The sequence below is a fragment of the Aotus nancymaae genome, unplaced genomic scaffold, assembly GCF_030222135.1.
Source record: "Aotus nancymaae isolate 86718 unplaced genomic scaffold, 86718_ANA_hifiasm-v0.15.2.pri h1tg000067l, whole genome shotgun sequence".
NCBI classification, from domain to species: domain Eukaryota; kingdom Metazoa; phylum Chordata; class Mammalia; order Primates; family Aotidae; genus Aotus; species Aotus nancymaae.
The window spans coordinates 35,738,043-35,744,279 of record NW_026988482.1 but is presented as its reverse complement, the minus strand read 5'-3'; the positions used below and the strand labels follow the sequence as shown (position 1 = coordinate 35,744,279).

The 6,237-nt window shown below is 43.3% G+C and overlaps 1 protein-coding gene across 2 annotated transcripts in view; it reads left to right on the top strand.

Moving 5' to 3' along the window:
• The first annotated feature begins 460 nt into the window (after positions 1-460).
• FHIT (fragile histidine triad diadenosine triphosphatase) overlaps positions 461-6,237 on the top strand; it is a 1,493,687-nt gene continuing 1,487,910 nt past the window's right edge. The window contains exon 1 of one of the 2 annotated variants that reach the window (XM_012462838.2): positions 461-606. The gene's annotated coding sequence lies outside the window, so the exon portion shown is untranslated. Of the gene's footprint in view, positions 607-962; positions 982-6,237 lie in introns of those variants that run through there. The other variant, XM_064367281.1, reaches the window with a different exon arrangement.

The following is a 6,237-nucleotide window of genomic DNA, read 5'->3' as shown; positions in this document are numbered from 1 at the left end:
TGATGGATCACGTTAGGGGCTGCGAGTCTGTGTTTCTGAGAGACACATAAAGAAGAGAAGGCTTAAGGAATCAAGATCCAGAGAGGGGAAATGAAGTGAAAAGAAATCCAGTGAGTGGGGAGTCGTGAAGGGATAAGTTAAGCGCGTTTTGGCAGGAAGGAAGAAAGCGAAAGTGCGGTACAGCCTTTCATTACACGTGAAAAGAATCGTGTTTCTTTTTCTATTTAGAAAAAGCCAAAGATTGTGCAATTTATGCCCAACCCCTCCCCCCACTAGCGCCCAACTTCTCTCCTGTGGTCAGTGTTTCCCCACACCTGAATCAGGGTTACAGCCACTCTGGCTTTCAATTGGTCCTGTGTAGGCGCATACTCTGCGCCTATTGGCTTTCGCTCCTGTCCCCAGACGAGCGGCCATCTTGGCTCCCGCCCCTACCGCGGGGTCTTTTGGGAATTGCAGTTCCCGCTCCGCTCTGTCCCGTCACTGGACTTTTTGCCCTCTGTTGCGGGGTCCCTCAGGCGGCCACCCAGTGGGCACAAGCCCAGGCGGCGCTCTGACCCCGCGCTTCTTCCCTCTGCCTTTCATTCCCAGCTGTCAACATCCTGGAAGGTAGGGGCGGGGGGGCAAGCCCAAGTGGAACCGTGTTTCTGGGGCGCCGGTGTGGGTTTCCACGCGCGTTAGGTCATCACCCCTGAGCCCAGTGGAGCTGGCGCCGCTCACGGGGCGGTGGGCTTCTGTCCCGAGGACTCTTCCGACCCCCGAGCGTCTCAGGGTGGGAACTTGGGCTCCCCAATTCCCAAGCACCGGACCTAGCCCTAACACCTTCCTCCTCCAACGTATTTATACGTGGGGAAACTGAGGCACGAGGCCACGCCAGCGGGTCCAGGGACGTCCCAGTTCTTGGCCCTGTGGGTATAGTCGGCACCGTCGTTTTTGGATGGTTCGTCACTTTCATAGACAAGTAGCAAGAATCCGTCCCGGCAGGTTTGTGTCAAACACGCAGCTTTGGGTTCCCCTAAGAGGGTGCTGAACACGTGCCCAGGACGGGAGCAAACTGGAGTATAGAGAAGGCAGTATTTTGGGAGAGAATTTTACATTAATGTTTCAAAAACAGACCAAATAGGCATCGAATTTGTTGTGGGATAACTCATCAGTACTTGGTCGGACTTTCTTACACCTATTTTATGGCTTGTTGTTTTTATTTTTACTGTCATAAGGGGGGATTTTAAAGGTATATCCAAGTTGGGGGGGTGGCGGAGGGAAGGAGACAGGTTAGTGGAACTTGAGATACATCTGCAGTTTTCTCTGCAGACTCAAATTCTACCCTTGCTGTGTTACCTTGGAACAGCCACTCGAAGCGCTGATCTGGGAAAAAAGGAGCTCAAGGATCCCAGCTCAGGTGGCCCAAGGTTGCTGCCTGAAGCCAAAATCTAAATTGAGGTCATGCTTGTGAAAGCTTACCACTTGCAGATTTACTGCTATTACTATTCTGGTCTCTCAGAAACGTGCTGGGACCCGTAGAAAATACCCCCAGTGGTTGTTTTTAGAAAGCTTCTGACCCGGGCTGGGCCCAGACTACCATCGGCTGTGTCTACTCGCACCTGTTGTTAAGCCGGATCTACTTGAACCCTCCCTCCTTGGCTTCAGCTTGCGCCCGGAGGCCTGGGCAGCGGAGGCTTCTGGGAGTTGTAGTCCCGCCTCTTGTTTCTCGTCGGGCAAGTACTCCACCTCCCGGCGTGCCATTTTGCACGGCGAGATGTCTCCTGGGAGTTGAAGTCTCTCTTCCCTCTTCTGTAGCTCAGCGCCTTGACTCGGAACTACAACTCCCATGTGGCCGTGCATTCATGGCTGCCGGCCTCTGTGTTCATCTGCTGCAACCTGGACTAGAGATGTTTAGTAAAGAAATACGTCTTTGTTTTTTTTTTTTGGTGTGTGTGTTTTTGTTGTTGTTATTGATTGCATATGCTGTTCTAAGTATTATATATGGGATTGTTGTATATCGTGTTCCAAGTATTAGTAAATGTGCATGCTTCCAAAACCACTAACACTTGAGCATTTAGAGCATGTTCACATGATCTCTTTTTAATACTAAATTTTCCATTTGTATATGATAAAAAATCTTGAGAAGATAGTCCATGATTACACAAGTATCAATAAAATATATATTCAATGTATATGTTATATTTTAATCCTCTAAAAAGCTATATGAGAGTGAGAATCATTTTTATATCAATTTTACAGATTAGAAAACTAAGCCTAGGAAAGCTAAGTAACTTGTTCAAGCTAAAACACTGGTAAATAAAAGGACTGCGACTGTAAGCCCTTCTGCTTAACAGTCTCTGCTTAGAGAAAGAACCTACCTTAGAGAGCTAAGGGGGAGTCCAACCTTTCTGGCTACAGAATTTGGAATAGTTTCATTGTATCATGTTGTCTCTGTAGTTTGACACTAAACGTTAGAGTTTCAAAAACCTTTGAGATAATTTAATTCTAAGGCAACGATCTTGGAACACTTCTTGGCCTATAATAAAGTTTCCACAAATGCTAGCTGTATACAGTTTTATAATACCTTTATGTTAGAGATGAGGAAAGTGGCCCAGGTGGTAAAGCAGTTTGCCCAAGGTCACACAGTTGGTTCGTGTCAGAGATGAGACTAGACCCGAGCATCTTATTTTCCAGGGTTATTTTCATTCCACCAGCAGTCAGCTAGCAGGAACACCAGATGTGTAGCTCTTTAGATAATGGTTTCTCCTCTAATTTGTTCTTTCTAGGCCACAGACCAGGACCAATTGTTGTAAAATATCTTATTTATTATTGGTAAGGTTGTAATATTTCATGAATTCAACAAATATTTTTTGAGCTTCTTTATATGATCATCTCTCTTAAGGTGCAGGGACCACATAGATGATAAGAACTTAATGGGTTAGGTCTGGAAGGACCTTATAAATTATCTAATCTAATTCTCATTTTATAAATGAGGAGAGTGAGGTACAAAGAGGTCTGCAGTCTTCATCTCATGCCCTCATGTCGAAAGCATCCTGTTTCTGCAAGAAGGCAGGTTTCTGGAGTCCTTATAGTAGTGTAGGTAACCCTTTCAGGTTTATGGTTTTCTATTTGGTATCCTTGTCTTAGCCTTTTTCCTGCAGCCTTTGATAGAATGCTCTAGGAAATGTTTTTGTGTCCCCATCTTTATTTGTGTATTCATGCAACTTCAACATGCTCTATTTCTATTTTGGAAATTAGTCTGGTTTTTACTCTTTTCTCTTTTCTCTTTTGTTCTTTCAGAGACTTGAGAACAAATTCTGGCACTATGTTTACATTCACATGTTAAAATCTGACCCTCTAATATGAACTATCGGAAATCTAACAAGTTGTAACTTTCATTTTAGAAGACATATTGGCCCTTTCAAATATGTATGCACATACAATAAGATAGGTAACGTTGGTCTCTTCTGTGTGAAAGATGATTTCCATATAGTGAGGTCATAAAATAACAGTTTTATGAATTATTGGCTAAACATTCCTGAAACAGTCTATTTGAGAAGTTCTCCTCATAAGCCCCATGGCCCCACCACCACACTCTCCCAACTGATAGTCTGATCATTTATCTTCCACCACAGTGCCTGACCACCAGTAGACACTGAAAAACTACTTGTGGAATTGCATTCATAAACACCCCTGTTCCCACATCTCTTCATTGAATCTGTTTACTCTTTTAATGTAGAAGCGTGGCTTTGAAATATTAGATGTAGGAGGTTACTTTGCTTTCAACATGTACATTGCAGAGAAAAATCTCAGCCTTTGAGATCATTCTCCAAGGGGTTGCCTCTTTGGGAATGTCCACCTCTGTGACTTCTCAGATGAGAAAGTGATCTAAGTAGTAAGACATAGCAGAGAAGCAGTAGAGGGGTTGTCTGGGGGCCTATGATTTAATTCCCAGCTCTGCCTTTTAGACACGTTACTTAGCTCTTGGTTTTCTCTCTGTAAAATAGGGATAATAAGCATTTCTACCTCACAGTGATGATGAAGAAGAAAGTGTGTTTAAAGCTTTGAGTATTTTGTCAGGCTCTTAACAGCTTGCAGGCAATAGATAAATATAATAGCTCTTAGTTTTGTTATTAATGTAAGCCTGATATATGAAAATTCACAATTCCTCACGATTTAAAACTTGAGGCAAATATTTATATTATAAAAGGATTTGCCATTTGTTTTCTTAGAGTAGCATGCTTGGTCATCACATTTAAAATATGAAGTTCCTCACAACTCTTGATAACCTGTCTTGTCAGCGCAGTGACACTCTCTTGTATCCTGGCAGAGAGATAGTGAAGCTTTTGGCTCGGTACTGCCTGCTGAGAAGTCCCTGATCTATGGTTCTGCCTATATATTAAATCTTCAATTTAAAAGCAGCCTGTTTCTGTCAGTGAGGCCTTCTGTCCACCTCCAGAAAGGACTGGGCCTCTCCCAGGAGCCTCAGGGTTAGAGTGAGGCAGTTGTCATCCAGCTGGTGAGTGATCCTGGGGTGATGACCATGGGGACGTGGCAGTGCTTCTTTCTAAAGCTGACAACTTCAATAGCCATGAGGTTACTGATAAGGAGATGAGTTATTGAAAAGAAGTGATGCAGGGAACAGGGAAGGAGAAACAGGAATGGGGATCACAGCAACAGCAGAGGTGACAGACAAGGGAAAAGCGAAGGCCCTCAGTATCCTACCCATGTTTTTATTCAGCACATTTATCTTGCTCCTAACTCTGTGCTAGGCACTGCATCTGCTCTGTTGAGGGCAGTAAATGGGACTGGCAGGGAGATAGTGATGGGGTGGGTGAGGGTATATTCTCAGCAGGGAAGAACCTAGTAGAAGGAAGGAAGGAAGGAAAGAAACGAGGAAGGAAAGAAGGAAGGAAGAAAGGAAGGAAGGGTGGATTGGGATTTGACGAGCAGAAAGAAGGTCTGTGTGCCTAGGGTATGAAAATCAATGGCTGGAAAAGGTTGAGAGTAAGGCTGCAGAGGTTAGCCTGAGCAATCTCTATATATTTTTTCCTTTAAAAATTTTTTTAAAAAAATTTTACTTTAAGTTCTGGGATACTTGTGCAGAATGTGCAGGTTTGTTATGTAGGTATCCATGTGCTATGGTGGTTTGCTGCACCTATCAACCCATTATCTAGGTTTTAAGCCCTGCATGCATTAGGTGTTTGTCCACCGACAGGCCCCAGTATGTGATGTTCCCGTCCCTGTGTCCATGTGTTCTCATTGTTCAACTCCCATTTATGAGTGAGAACATGCATGTGGCGTTTGGTTTTCTCTTCCTGTGTTAGTCTGCTGAGAATGATGAGCCTGAGTAATATTATTCAGAGTCCAGTTAGCTGCATTTGGACCTTATTCCGAGGGCATTCAGGAAACTGTTTAACAGTCTTAAGTGGGGAAATGAAATTCTTCAATTTGTTTTTATGAACGTATGGATACGTAGCAATGTATTATATTATTGAAGATTACTAAGAGTGTAGATTTTAAGTGTTTTGTTTCCAGAAAGGAGTCTTGATCCAGACCCCAAGAGAGGGTTCTTGGATCTTATGCAAGAAAGAATTCAGGGCAAGTCCGTAAAGTGAAAGCAAGTTTATCAAGAAAGTGAAGGAATAAAAGGATGGCTACTCCATAGACGAAGTAGTTCCAAGGGCTGCTGGTTGCCCATTCTTATGGTTATTTCTTGATGATGCGCTAAATAAGGGGTGAATTATTCATGACTCCTCTTTTTAGACCATATATGGTAACTTCCTGATGTTGCCATGGCATTTACAAACTGTAATGGAGCAGGAGGGAGTATAGCAGTGAGGACGACCAGAAGTCACTCTGGTCGCCATCTTGGTTTTGGTGGGTTTTAGCCACCTTCTTTACTGCAGTTTGTTTTATCAGCAAGGTCTTTATTACCCGTATCTTGTGCTGATCTTCTGTCTCATCTTGTGACTAAGAATGCCTTAACCTCCTGGGAATGCAGCCCAGTAGGTCTCAGCCTTATTTTACCCAGCCTCTGTTCGACATGGCGTTGCTCTGGTTCAAACACCTGTGACACTCTCACCACAAATAAATGGTATTTGTGGTAATGCATACTAATTAGCTTGATTTAGCCATTCCGCAGTGGTTTTATACCATAAACATATACAATTTTACACCATAAACATATGCAATCATGTTTTACACCATAAACATGTACAATTTTTATTTGTCAAGTAAATCAGTTTTTAAAAAGTA